Here is a 15,222-nt window from a genome sequence, read left to right as displayed (position 1 = left end):
TGCCTCTAAAGAATTACTTAAATTCTGAATATTTTGCAAGTTGTAGTAAATAAGTAATAAAGGAAATGACTGTATTAATTTATTGTATAAGACTATGCAAGTATAGAAAGCAGGATTTTCATTGACCTTTTACTCGTATTTGTTTTGATATACAGTACTGTATTCTGTACATTTGAGATGATGTACTAGCTCAGAGAACATACTTCCAACATTGAGTACTGGCCTCTGGTTCATAGAATGCATAAACTGTTCTCGGGAAGCCTGAAGTTAATACTAGAAATACGTTATAGCTGTCTGTGGTTCTTGTTTTTGCCTTTCTAATCTCATGCCCTATTGGGAGAAAAGATTATTGGTTGTCCTTGGAAGAGTGGTTAAATATTCACTTTTGATTTAGGACTTCTGACCTGAAAACAAAAATACTAGGCTTGACACAATCCCGTGGCAACATTTTTCTGAATAAAGGTCTTTGGATTTTGTTTTGTTATATTTATTATTACTTGTTCCATTCTATATAATGGTCAGGGAAAACTAAGAAAGATACATTAGGTAGTATGTTTAAAACAAACATTTCAGAATGAACTATGGTATATTTCAGGCTACAGCTACACTACAACACTTACAATGGCACAGTCGTGGTGGAGATGCTCTAAGCAGATGGATGAGTGCTCTCCCACTGGCTTACTAACTCACTCTTGCCTCCAAGAGAGGTAATAGTTATTTTGGCATGAGTTATGCTATACCGGTGCATAGGTCAGTATAACTTGTGTCACTCAGAAGTGTTGATTATTCACACCCCTGAGCTACTAAGTTACAAAGAAATATTCTGTAGACCAGCTTTCCTACTCTTATGGAATTAAATAATTTTCAATATCCCCATACTTAACAAGTTTTACTCAGTCTTTCCACTCCTACCTATTCCCCTCCCATAACCAGGAACTTCAGTCTAGTCCCCACTTTCAGAGCAACTAATGGCATAACATCCCTCTCAAATCTCTCTCTTCAGCACCCCTTCCACTCAAAACAGCCTATTACCACTATCATGGTTCTCATAAGAATGACCATGCTGGGTCAGACCAGAGTTCCATTTAGCCCAGTATCCTGTCTTCCAACAGTGGCCAACCTCAGAGGGAGTAAACAGAACAGGTAATCATCACATGACCCTTCTCTTGTCATCCATTTCCAGCCACTGATAAACAGAGGCTAGAGACACCATTGCTACCCATCCTGGCTAATAGCCATTGATGGATCTATCGTCCATGAATTTATCTAGATTTTGTTTTTTTGAACCCTGTTAAAGTTCTGTCCTTTCCAACATCCTCTGACAAGGAGTTCCCCAGGTTGACTCAGTTCAGCTCTTGCTCCGCTTCCTCCCACAATGTGCTATAATATTCCCTATTGCTTTCATCTTAGCCTTCCTTCCAGATACTGCAGATTTACTTTTAAGTTAGGACAAATCACACTTTCCCTTTTTCCTCTTAGCTCACATCACAATAGCAGATTGATGGTGAAGGGGTAAAGTTAAGACTGAGGTTGCGGGCTGGAGACGGGAAGTGAAGGCTGGGAAGGAGTACTGATATAAACATATCAGCTGTGTCTACACTGCACCCCTTTTCCGGAAAAGGGATGCAGATTAGACACTTTGGAATAGCAAAATCCGCAGGGGATTTAAATATCTTGAAAGTAGGAATAAGAGATCCTCCGGAAAAGGGCTTATTTTCCGGAGAATCACGTATAGACTGGCGCTTTTCTCCGGCTTATCCCCAAGCCGGAAAAAAGCGGCAGCCATGTTAATGCAAATACCGCGGGGAATATTTAAATCTCCCGCGGATTTTGCTATTCTATAGTGTCTAATCTGCATCCCTTTTCCGGAAAAGGGGTGCAGTGTAGACACAGCCTATATGTTTATATCAGTACTCCTTCCCAGCCTTCACTTCCCGTCTCCAGCCCGCAACCTCAGTCTTTACTTTACCCCTTCACCATCAATCTTCTCTCTCAGCTGCCTTCTTTCCTCTCCACTGGCATGCCAATCTACACTTAGATCATCATCATCATCTTCCCCCAGTGTACTCCAGTCTTCTCTCTCAGCTTTTCCAGTCTCTGCACAGCTGCACTCTTCCCACCATCTGCAACCTCCTGCATGATTCATCACTAAACACAACACACCATGATTATTCACAATTTGAAAAGCTATAGTGGAATTTACATCTTTTTCTGGAAAGGACTCAAGAAGACTGAGGAGAGAAAGACTGCACTGTGTACTTTCTGTGGCTGTATCCTACTGGTAAATTGTATTTCTTTATCTACTGATATTAAATGGCATGCTTGATTTCCTAAACTCGGTTTAATAGTGCATAATCCCGCTGCTAGAGTTACCATCCTTCAAATATTTGACCAGTTGGCTTGGTGGAAGTTAAAGATCTTATAGTACTTTTCAAAATGAGGACGAGTAAATTGCAGCCATCATTCTCCTCCCCCTCCTAAACAAATTCTACTGTCCAAGGCAGTACAAAAAGGTTGCTTGGTTTGCTTGTGCTTTCCTGTACTGCTAGTTTAACTCATTCCTGCATAATGTACTTGTATAAAACACACTCACTGAAGCCTGCTATATTCACTATATTTAAATATATTTTAAATGAGGAAACTTTCCTCTCAGAATGTGAAACCCATTTTCCCCTTTGAATGAAGTCTTCTTTGTAAGGGAACACCCATTTTGTTTCAAGTAATCTAGAGATTCTTAGCATAAGAATTTTTCCTCCAACATAAATAAACTATCTGAAAATAAAGCTTATATTAAAATTAACATTGCTGGGATGATGGATGATAAGTGTAATAAAGCCACATTTTTAGCAAATGGACACAATATAATCAAACTTTCCAGAGCAACCAAGACGTCAAATGGAGGATATGGTTCTTGGTCACCTGACATCACAGTTCTACATTATGTCACTCAATACAGAGATCACAAGACTTCCTTCCCTCCAGAATCAATGCAGAGTCTGGGCATAATCTAAATGTAACTTGTTTTATTTATACACATCCCCTAGTGCTCAAAGCAGATATTTCATTTCCAGTTCCCATGAGACAACTTTGCCTCAAGAATCAACACCAATCAGAGACTAAGAATGAACTCTTTCTAGTCACACAAACTTCTGCCAGGACTATTGCATCTATAGAAAATCTGCCATATTGAAATCTAACTCCATCATAGCACACCTTCCCAAAACTGAACATTTTCTTGGACAATAAGAAAAAGAACTTGGAGGACTATCAGCACCACCTGATAATGCCTGCTGCAACAATTTGACACAATATAGAAGCCTAATACTAGAAATCAGTTTTTAACCCTGTTTAGAAAGTGTCAAATATTTTTTAAAATAGATGGATTAGATAGATTATTTTCACACCTGTATCAAGAGCCAAATCCATTTCTCTTTACTAATCTCAAGTAAATAAGATTTTTGCACTGGACCCAGACAGTGTTTAAAATCTTCCCTGGAAAGCTACGGGCATGCACAGGACAACCACACAACTACAATGCTGTTATACTGGAGAAGGCTGACAAGTGGACTCACTTAATATAACATTTAACCCTGCTGTTGAGAAGAAATCCACTGAACACTGCTCCCCCTATACAAGCTGGTATAAAGTCTCCCTGGACAATCACTAACAAACCTGCATCGTCCCTGCTCTCCCCATATACATACAGCAGAACCAGTGTGGTTCTTCAATGTATATGTAGCATTCTGCAGCCTAACCATGGCAGGAAGCACTTCTCCTAGAAACAAGATATAGAAATTTTATTTTTGATATAGGGCCTACATTATGACTCCAATGTCATAAACTGACACCATTTCAGCAAGATTGTTAACGCTGGCTGGAGGCTGAGAAGTGTCAACTATATTATAGAATCATAGAATACTAGGACTAGAAGGGACCTCGAGACGTCATCGAGTCCAGACCCCTGCCCTCATGGCAGGACCAAATAAAAACTTGATTTTCAAATAGACTTTATAATTTGATATTGGAAAGAAGTATTTCTGACCATGTGAATTTTCAGCTTCCTAGGTTTCAAGTTGGTATTTTCCTTCAGCAGACTGCTAACCACACTGAATTGTCTATTACCTGGGAAAGTGGTCTAAAAATAACATTTAAAAATAAATTTGGGTGCTCTCCCTCATCTAACAAGAAAATCAATTCTAATATAACAGTACAGTCACATACCATAGATAATATAATTACTGTTATTGGGTAGGAACCTCAAATCAAGAGTTACAGGCATTGTATATACATCCACACAAGAAGACTGTTCCTGCCACAAAGACCTAGTCATATGCTACAAGTCATTTCAAATTATCGTCAATTTTTATTTTCAGTCCAAATAATTTAGGATACCCTTACTAAGCAAGTTGTCACACTGATGCCAATGGGACTATTCATGAGAGTTTCCACTCACCAAAGCAGGTAAAAAAGTTAATAAATTGTACCTCCTGATATTTTACATCACTTTGGATAAGTATTGTGAAAACTTGAGCCTGTAATTGGTTCATATGCATATAATACAGCAATTAATGTCCTCTTACCAAATTACCAGTGGGTGGGGTATTACTTTATTAAAAACAGTACACACAATGCTTTCTTGTGTGTTCCAGGAGGCTAGAGCCATCTGCCCACCCAAATACAAAACTTCTAATTGCCATTACACCTCAGAAACTTAAGTGGAATGTGATTATATTTTAAATCAAAATAGTAAGCTCAGAAAATACATTCCTTACCACGAGGAGTTCACAATGTTAAAATAAACTCAGATTTCAGTTCATGCAGTTACATACAGATCCCTGGTCAATGTAATTTGTATTATCCTTTGCATGGGAGTACATAGCTTGATTCAAGAATTATTTTGAAATCTATGTCATAGTGTTATCATTTCCACGTGCATAACCTGAAATATTGTCTACTACTCCTATATTAACAGATTCTGCTTCTAATCTTTGGACTCCTGAGTGGTAGAAAAGTCAGAATGGGATCTTTTTCCGCATTATTCATTGAGAGTAAACGTCAAAAACCTACACAAGACATTCAAATATCAAAAAAGTTACTCTACACCTAGGTCAATTATCAGAAACCATAACCTGCCACAACAGCAGGAAGAAATTTTTAAACATTTATAAAATATTTTATATATTGTAAAATTTAAGCAGTACTGATATGGAGCACAAACAATCGTGTACCATAAGTATATTTAAAAAGAAATAAAAAGCTCAATTCATATTTAACACTTTTTAATAAAGTGGTGCTTTATGACTCAATCCTACAGGGTGAAGAAAACTTTCAGTATAGTTGATGCTCACAGATTTAAAATTTCATTTACTAGGCTTGAGACCATGCAACCCTCAATTCTGGTTAATTTAATGAAAAATTAGGCATGTTTGGAGTTTCACAGAAATCAAATATTTACTTAACTTCTGCAGAGGAAACAAAAAGAATTGTACTGCAACAGGTTTATAGAAATCAGAAAATCTATTTACATCCATTTAGCTCTTTTTCACCCTTTAACAATTTATTTTTATCTCTTGCTCACGCTTCTTCCCTTGTAAATTAATGTAACTACTTTGTATACAAATTCTCCCTCAACTATTTTCTCCCTTAAATCCTCAAAGTATGCTGTCATGGTAGTTCTTAATTTATAAGAATAAATTTTACTCACTGTTTATAGCAACCACTTGGAAGATTGAAACAGAAATCAGTTGCCATAATCTGTTCCCCTTCCATTTCATGTGCAAACTGGTTACTGTGGAGCTCTTCATAAATTCTGGGCTGCTGGTGCTCTTTCTATAAATACATAAATACAATAAAATAGTCAATGCTTTAGTGTATTTTTCATTCACAAAACAATTTAAGCAGGAAAAACCACTTGTAGCTGTTTATAGTAGCTCATATACTTTCACATTCCTCATTATTTTCTCCATCCACTGTAGCCAGACATAAAATACACACATGCAAAGTGTATCTTTTCACAGATATGCCCACAAAACAGATATCAGACAAGATCACAAAGAGAAAACAGTTTCTTGCCACTTTAACCAGAAAGGACACTCTCTAAATGACTTAGCCACCTGCATTCTGCTACAAAGACCTTTTACATCTGCACTTGAAAGGGAATCCTCTGAACTGTCATTCATGTTAAAATTCGACACTTACCAACAAGGACTTAACAAGTCTTTGAACTTTCTCACCCATTACCAAGACAGTTTCCCCAATTATCACCTGTAATACCATTAACTCACAAACATCCCACTCTCCCTACCTTTAATATCAGCAATTCACAGACACTTACCTTCCTTCCTCCCCCTTCCCACCCCCCCGCATCCCCCTTCTGTTCTGCAATGTGATTTGTCCTTTTCATATTTGTTCATTTTTTTAAATTGTATCCTTTGGTATATATGGTTGTGACTACTTTCTTCCACTATTTGATCTGAGGAAGTGGGTCTGGCCCACGAAAGCTCATCATCTAATAAACCATCTTGTTAGTCTTTAAAGTGCTACATTGTCCTGCATTTTGCTTATCTTTTCACAGGTTCTTCATACTTCCGCAGACCTCAAACAGATATACTTCATCTGCTAGTTTTCTTAAGTTAATATCTACAACACTGAAGCCTTAATCACTTTCACAGTGTTGCCAACTCTTGCAGTTTTGTTGAGAACCTCATGATAGCTGGTGTTTTTTGAAGCCCAAGCTTTTCGAGTCAAGTGATTATAGAAATCACAAGTTTCTAGCTCCCCTGGTTATAAGTAAAAAATTGAAAACATGAACTAAATGAACCATAAAAAACCTCAGCATCTGAAATTAAAAATACTTAAAAAGATCACAGGACTTATTAATGCTTGAGGTTGGCAACACTGCTTATGCAGTGTTTATTTTACATGAGTTGACCCAATGAAGTGCACAGGATGTCAAGAATCACATATTCTGATTGTCCAATAAGGCAATCAAACCCTTCCATAATGAAATCCTGGTGACTTTCAGCTATAAATCCATTTCCAGCCCAAAATGCTTACACTCACATGAAACATCTTTCCTCAATACTGGAGATTATATATAAACCACTATAATAACTCCCCCTCCCACAGACCTTTGGAATACCAGTCACACCCCTAAGCTAGGTTTTCTAAAAAAATGCACACACTTTATAATGCCTGTTAAAATACACATACCTATGTTAAAGTAAATAATGAGTTGATTAAATCCACTCCCTTATCCACCCAAACCCAAAAGGGAAAATAATCAAAGTTGAGCCTTTAAAGGTAATTTGTAAAAACTGCTTTAAAATTAAATGTGAAATGCATAGAATATCAATTAATTTAAATTATAAGCACCTTTTAATAAACTATTTTAACTCAATTCTTTATACCGTACTTGCCAAGACAAGTTCATGGTCCTGTGTTTTCCTTGTAACAAATAGTTGTGTGGCTTTTTTTTTTTTTTTTTTTTTTTGCGCATGGAAAATAGAATCTTGAACTCAAATCTCAGCAGGAAAGTGAAAGAAGAAACCAACTGAAAAAATAAAAGTATTTCGAGTGTTGACATTTTATAGGAAGAGGATATTTCTTGGAATCACACACCTCTCAAGTCACTGTAAACCATCTCCAAAAGAAACTGGCAATGGCTTGCTCCTACGCTTGTCTGCTATTCTACTACAAAACATACTGGAATATTTATGGCACCAATCACATAAAACATTCATAGAACCACTCAGCCAGCCAGAAAAGATTAAAACAAGGCAATATGAAATCACAAGCAAAACACAGCCACTGCTCCATGCCTTGAACTTCATATCTCCTTTTAAGAAAAGTTTGTAGTTATTGTAACATAGCCGGAAGGGGAGAGGGGGAGAAGAGGAGAGGAGGAAGGGAATAAAAATGTAACCTTTTTGACTATGCGAATCCTGATATAAAAAATCCCTACTCCATCTGATTATACAGGATGTGATTATTATAATTCAGGGCATCAGTAGCTTGGCAACACACACTTTTTTTTTTTAAATGACTTCCTCAAAGCACTCCTCCCCTACATGGAGAGAGCAAGCATGCTGCCTGTGCAGTGCTCTCAGACACTGCTTGCAAGAGAGGAAGGTTGGTTTCAGACTTTCAGCCTTACAAAAAATATAATGTAGAACTTGAAGACTAGAAAGTGCCTATACAGTTGTATTAAAAGTCACTAAATCAGATGACTATGTGATTGCGTTGCCTAAATAAGCCACAAATATATGCTCTTGATCTATTTTCTAGCCAAAATATTACAAAAGTCGCAAGTGGCATCTGGTCTCCAGAGGACACCAAATTATTTTCCAAATGCTGACAGTCAAGGTAGTTACAAGGGAAGCCCTGATTACAGTTTACCAGGTCCTTATGTGCTAATTACTAGCCTAGTGATAAAAGTTTTTAAAAAAATCTATAGGTTTTTTTAACTCTCTTTAAACAAGACGCAACAACGTTGTGCATACCTCTTACACAGATTCAGAGAGTGGCTTCGAGTACTAAGAGGACAGAAGCATCTTAATTCCAAACAATTCCACTTAACACATCCCGTTCAACTTCCCTCTCGCTAGTGAGATTCTGAGCACCAGTAAGAGCAGCTAGAAACTGCCTAGTAAGCGAAGCCCCTTCACGCGCACTTCCACTGCCCCTCTGAGCCCCCACACTGCCCCGCAGACAGCAGGGAACGCGTTTTACTTGTCAAACCGCCGGAGCAGGCCCAGGGCTCGACCGCCGCTCAGACTGACATTGCACAGGCGGGGGGGGGAGGACACCCCTTCCCCCTCCACTACAGCGGCGGTCACACGGCTCCTGCCCCTGGCCAAACCTGCTTGGCCAAGTCATTCAGCCCCTCCGGCTCCGCACCTTCCCCCAGGTGCGCACCGCGCCTCCCGCTCCAGGAAGAGCCGCTCACTTACGGGTGCCACCCCCTGGATCGTGCCAGGCAGGGCCACCCTGGGTGCCAAGGCATGGACCCCCCTCCCCCCCCCGCTCCGCGCCCGCCCTCCACGTTCTCATCGACCGCTAGGGACACGCGCTGGCCGGGCCGGCTGACCCCGCGCTGCTACAGGGGCGCCGAGGCAACGTCTGGGTGGCAGAGCACCGCTTCCATACAGAGCAACCCCCCCCCCCCCATCCCCTCACCCCGAACCAACCGCCCGCCCCCGCCACGAGACACCCCCTCGGGACAGGCGGCGAGGGAGCCGCGGGCCCCCACCCCACTCGCGTTCGCAGCCCGCGTGGGAGGGAGCCCAGGGCCGCCCCCTGAGCCCGAGCCAGCGAGCAAGGCTGCCCCGCCAGTACCGTGAGCGCAGCTGCCCCGCCACGGCCCCTCAGACGGAGGCGAATGAGCGAATGAGCCGGCGGCAGAATTCTGGCGGCGACGTGCGGCTCGCGCTCTCAACCGTCGTCCCCCCCCCCTTCTCCCAGCTCCGGGCGCGCGCGAGCCCACCAGCTTGTCCGTCCTCTCTCGCTGGGTCGGGAGAGGCTGGCTGACAGGTACCGGAAATGAGGTAGCGGCACACACCTCCCGCCACGGCCGCCTGTGATTGGCTGCGCGCGGGGAGAGACGGGGAGTGGGAGGGGGGATGGAAGGGACGGATTGTCCTGGGCAGGAGCCCAGGTCCCGTGTGGTGTGACCCCTCCCCCTTCTAGCCCCCCCACTCTTGTCCACAGCACCCCGCCCCCCCCCCCCGCGCCTGACACCCCCAGCCAGTGGTGCGGGAACCAGGCGTGTGGCTGCACCCCCGGGCTAAAAGTGGTGTCCGTCACTACAGGGGTTGCAGCTCAGTTCGGTGACTCTCAGCCCCTGCCCCCTCCTTCCCGCACTGTTTCAAGGGCAGTGACCCCCGCCAACACAGCACAGCTGGGCGGCAGACAGCAGCCCAGAAACCACAGCAACGCTCCCCCCTACATAACTCCAGTCCCACCCTCCAAACCCAGTGTCAACTTTATCCAAAACAACAGTAACATCCTATCCCAGCACACCATTTTTAACACGTACTCCCCTTACACTTTTTAAAACAGATTGTTTGGTATAAGCAGACGCCTTGCATCCCATGTAGCCAACAACTTGGGTGATCAGATAGCAAGTGTGAAAAATCAGGACAGGGCCTGGAGGATACGAGGTGTCTATATAAGACAAACCCTTGAACATCAGGCCTGCATAAAATTGGTACCTCTGGTCTCCCTAACCCCCACTCCCTTATGCATAAGCACCAATAGACACATGACGTGCCCCACTGGCACCCATCTCTCCCATACCTATACCATATACCCTTAACACACATTACACAGCAGTGGGAAGAGTAAAGACAAAACAGATTTGCCCAAAAGACTTTAACAGAGACAGACAAAACAGGCATCCTAAGTTCAGGAAAATAAGTGCAAAGATGTACTCTGGGAACAAAATCTGAGCTCTTTCTTTCTTATTCCCTGCCTGTTCTATTTCTGGTGCTTGGTGGCAGATATGAAACATTCACATAGGGCAGTAATGTGAGCAGACTCTGCAGGTCACAAGCAAAGATTATTCAATTCACACCCCTATGTTAACCGTGTGTCTGTAGGATCCAAGTGTCTTTCAGCCATCTGTAAAATCTGTCACATATAGTTCCTTCTCTCTCTCATTCTTTCTCACAGTGAAGAATATCATGCAACCTGAAGTGTTTTATTTTCTTGGAGTTTTGGTTTTAAGTTGTACACATTGCTATGTGTTTATATGAGAGTAAGCAAGGATAAAGAGGTGCAACTTGCACTTGGAGTAGATATCAGAGATGTTTGTGATTATCCTTAGTTCTTCTGAGATTTTATTCCATGATGTCAGACTGGCCCCCAAGAAAGCTCCATGTCCCTCAGAGGCCAGCTTTACCCTTATTGTGGAGTTCCACTACTCCTAAGAATTAACCAGAAACCGTCTCCCAAAACTTTAGGCAATCTTTTCCACATCCTGAAGCCAGGCCATTAAACCTCTCTAAGATAAAACTTGAGACGTGGCTTGAATTTGACATGATATTCAAGGGAAAGCCAGTGTAGAAAGCAAAGGAGTAACCTGGTTGTTGCTTAATAGAGATGCTGCAATACCCTGTACTAGTTAGAGTCTTTTAATAGCTGAAGGCTTCGTGAGGTTCGACGAGGAGTAACGGTAGTTCGGAATAGGAAGCCTAATCCGAACTACCTAGTTCATGCCGCGTGTAGCCGTGGGCACGGAGTCTGAACTAGCGGACATTTAAAAATGGCGGCGCCCGGCAAGATGCAAATGAAGCCCGGGAAATTCAAAACACAGGCTTCATTTGCAACTTCGGTTGCCTACATTAACCACCCTAGTTCAAACTAGGGTGGTAGTGTAGACATACCCTATGGTAGTTAGGTGCCCAGGCTAGCCCACAAAATCCTGTTTAAGCCATAAAGTAGCTGAAATATAGTATGTTTGTAATGAAAAATAGTAGAAATAGTTTTTTTATTTAGCCTTGCATGCTGGTGCTTGAGGAAAGGCAGGTTTAATTGGAGGAGGATGTAGAGGTATTACGTGAAGATTCTAAGTGGACTTCTGGGTGCACCACCCTTCATGAGCTCTGCACAGGCTCCTGCAACCAGTCCCATCCCTGGCCACTGCATCCCCCCCGCAGGCTCAGCACTGGTTCTGGAAGCCCCATTCCCTTCCTTCCCCCTCCAACACATGGGTTACACCCGGCCCCTGCTAACCTGGAGGCAACAAGTGGCACTAGCATGGGCCAGAGAGCAGAAGGCAGCCATGCAGCTGGCAGTTGGAGAGAAGTAGCAGTTTCCCCTTCAAAATACCACTTCTCTCCAGCCACTGGCTGCGCTACTGTCCCCTGCTGCTCCGGAGTCCTCTAGCCAGCACTTGCACGACTGGCCACCACCTATACCTCTTGCCTGCTCCCTTAAGGCTTAGGTGCACTTTTGTTTGTATGCACGGATATTGGTAAATTGGATATTTGTAACTTGGAAAGTGACTATTATTTTTTAAGATGAGCATGTGTCTGAAATTAGTAAAAATAAACTGATTCTCCCCCTTTCATCATTCAGGGTAATTGTGGTCAATGGGGATGCTCTTGTTTTCAGTTTCTTGGCTGACCTTGTAGGAAACAGTAGTATGTCATTCTCTGAAAAGGGTTAGATAGCCAATTTGGATAAATGCTCCAACCATTTTTCCCACTGGTGGAGTTGTGCTAGTATTACAGCAACCATAAGAAATTTCCCCCAAAAATTCTTCCAGGTGTCAGTTCTATAATTTACTTCTGAGAGACATACATCAGTCAACATTTTATCATTTTTAGGGGACTATGTACAAGTGTTCAGACTTTCTCCTAACTATAGGTGTTGTGTTCCTGGTAACAGCTGGACTCCTAGCTCACTCTCTTATAGACATGGTTTCCTGAAGATGTCGATATTATCGGGGATATGGAGAGAGATATCCTAATTTGAATCCTAATTAAATAAATATATTTTTCTTTTCAGTAAATTGTATTATTGATGCTCATAAGCTACAGTAACAGGCACTCCAAAATGTGCCTAATACATAAAAAATGTCTGCATTTAAAATGTCTATTTAATCTGAAGACCATATTCATTCTTTTGCAGCCTATTAGTCTTTGAGGTAGTTATATATCTACAGAGGTTTTGCAGTGCAGATTATTAATTTGATCAGATAAGCATACATTTCAGTTTAAATACATGTTATTAACATTAAAGTCCATCAGCTAAATATTTGTTTATTAAACTTAAGAAATATGAAATCACCATATATTTACTGATTTAAAAAGAAAACCTGCATTGAGCCAATAAGCCATAATTAGTGTTGGTAGTCAGTTAATACAGATCACTTGTTTCATAATGCTTTTCAATATGTTGATTAGGCTTGTGAACTAGCCAGTTTTCCAACATTAATAACTTGGCTGATCCTGACACAGCCTGAACCTCTGGGTCACGAGTAGCAGCTCCATAACATAATATTTCTGACTGCAATTTTAAAATCAATAATGTAGCAAGTATGAGGTTTTGCAACAATGATATAGAACTATATAGAATAAAGAGTAAATTCTGGGCTTTGCACAAAAAGTATATAATTGGGGAAAACTGGACTTCATGGCACAAACTCACAATATGCTGGCTGTTCCTAGAAGGTGCTGAGCACCTTGTAGAACAGGGCTATAGAAGAACAGTACAACCTAAACTATGTACTGCTATTTGTTCTGTCAAATATGTGTCAGATCTGATTATACCTTTATAAATATACAATATGTGCCTCTTTTATGGCTGTCTAGTGCAGACAGGGCTTCCGAATGTTTTTTTATTTGGATATAACAAAGACTCTCCTAAGTATGATAGATTATTTCTCACATAATGCTACGTTTTGGCAGGAACTGTAGAGTCTCACCAACATATCCAATATTTTTAGAAGCAGAAATACATATCTATATTTCTCATATCCTACTTGTGACTAATGCAATCACAAATTGCATATAAACCAGCATATTTGACCAATTTGTACTGAAGCATTGTTACTGGGGTTTTGTTCTGTCACATTATGAAACGAAGACACTTTCCAAAATATATATTTTAAATTGTATTCAGTTATTTCTCCTACATGAATATTTGTGTCCAGATTATATATCTGTCACAAGTTTTAAAAAAATCTGAGTGTAAATATTGGTGAATATATGCAAAATACTTCAGAGGGAATTAATATTCCACATAGTATCTTCAGATGCTGAAGCCTGGCTGTAGGCAGGTTCACTTCTAGACAAGTTCCTAGTAATTATTAATCTGTGGAAGCTCATGTATGGGTTATTTCCATGTGGAATATGTTGCATCAGGTATTTATATGCCACACTGATTTCCAATAAGAGTGTGCAAATAACCTAGTGTAAGTCTAAAACCTCCATTCCTCTCCAACCCCCAAAACATGCCTCTTTTTCAGATTGATAGAACAAAGGCGTACTGAGCATGCTTATCCACCCTTGCACTCCAAATACTCCTTTTGGGAGACAATACTATCTCAGTAAAGCAAAAATACAGGTGTGTACTAGAAATTATCTTAAGGCTGATCAGTGCTAATAAAAGAAAACCTATCCAACAAAGATTATATCATGCTCACATGACTCATTGTACTATGGCAAGTCCTTGATAACCTACAAACTAATTAGCAGGTTTCCACAAGTTTCTTTTCCACAAAGATGTTGCAACATCAGGATTTGTTTAAACATTCCCCATGGTTTATTTTTGTATTTATGTTACCATTTTCCCTTGGCTTCACAGCTTTGTAAAAGCACAATTATGCAAAACTTACTATAGCATTGAAACTGTGGGTTTTGGACATGACAGCAAGCAAATAAGCTTGGTATTCATAAGTTTTATAAATAAATGTATACATTTTAAAGAATAATATTTTTCTCCTTATTGTCTGAATCACTGTAAATCTTGCATCAGGATTGACAATTGTTCACTTACAATGCTAGGTCTAGTATACTCTTTAGCTTTGAACAGTACACAGATGTGCAATGGGACTTACATATATGTTTTACAGTATTCAGGTGATTTGCAGAATGCTCCAAATAGTCAGTGTGTATTTACATACGGAGGCAATTTTAAGAACACCTTGCTTGTCACCTCCAAGATACTTGAACATTAAATACTTCAAGGAGATATATAAAAGGTATATTTAAGGAATTGGTTGCTCACTTGTTTTTTTTTTTTCAAAAACAATTTGAGCCACCTATATATTGTCAGGTACGATTCGTCTAGCAATTTTGGTTATTAGGAAGAGACCAATATTAATATTGGGGACTAAGAGGTAACCTTCAGCTAAGGCTGATATGGCTATTGTATAAGAAGACACAAGAAAAAACAGGAATATGAAAATCTCTTACGCAGAGATAAACATCTAATTTAAAAATTAAACTCACCCTCAGATCAAGCAAAATCACTTTACAGTAGCAGAATTAATTATGACTTTCAAAACCTCTAAACTATGCAAAAGACTGTAAATAGCATTTCATAACTTAGAATCACTAATCACAGAAGCTACTCCAGTCATGCAGATGAAAACTCGGATGTGACCGAAAAATTGGTGAATGCCTGAGGTCCCACAATGATTTAAATCAATTTTTGCAGGTACATATAGCTTCTTTTATTGTCTCTGTTATAACTGCAAGGTGTATAATAAATTGA

The 15,222-nt window shown here is 40.5% G+C and overlaps 1 protein-coding gene across 1 annotated transcript in view; it reads right to left on the bottom strand.

Moving 5' to 3' along the window:
- The window catches only part of PPARA (peroxisome proliferator activated receptor alpha), a 62,166-nt gene extending 52,633 nt beyond the window's left edge, over positions 1–9,533 (bottom strand). Inside the window, 2 exon segments of the mRNA XM_089770467.1 lie at positions 5,705–5,829; positions 9,337–9,533. The gene's annotated coding sequence lies outside the window, so the exon portion shown is untranslated.
- Positions 9,534–15,222: the final 5,689 nt, after the last annotated feature.

This window comes from Pelodiscus sinensis, chromosome 1, assembly GCF_052426305.1.
Source record: "Pelodiscus sinensis isolate ZL-2025 chromosome 1, ASM5242630v1, whole genome shotgun sequence".
In the NCBI taxonomy this organism is placed as follows: domain Eukaryota; kingdom Metazoa; phylum Chordata; order Testudines; family Trionychidae; genus Pelodiscus; species Pelodiscus sinensis.
The sequence above is the reverse complement of the archived record's forward strand: the minus strand, read 5'-3'. Positions and strand labels throughout refer to the sequence as shown.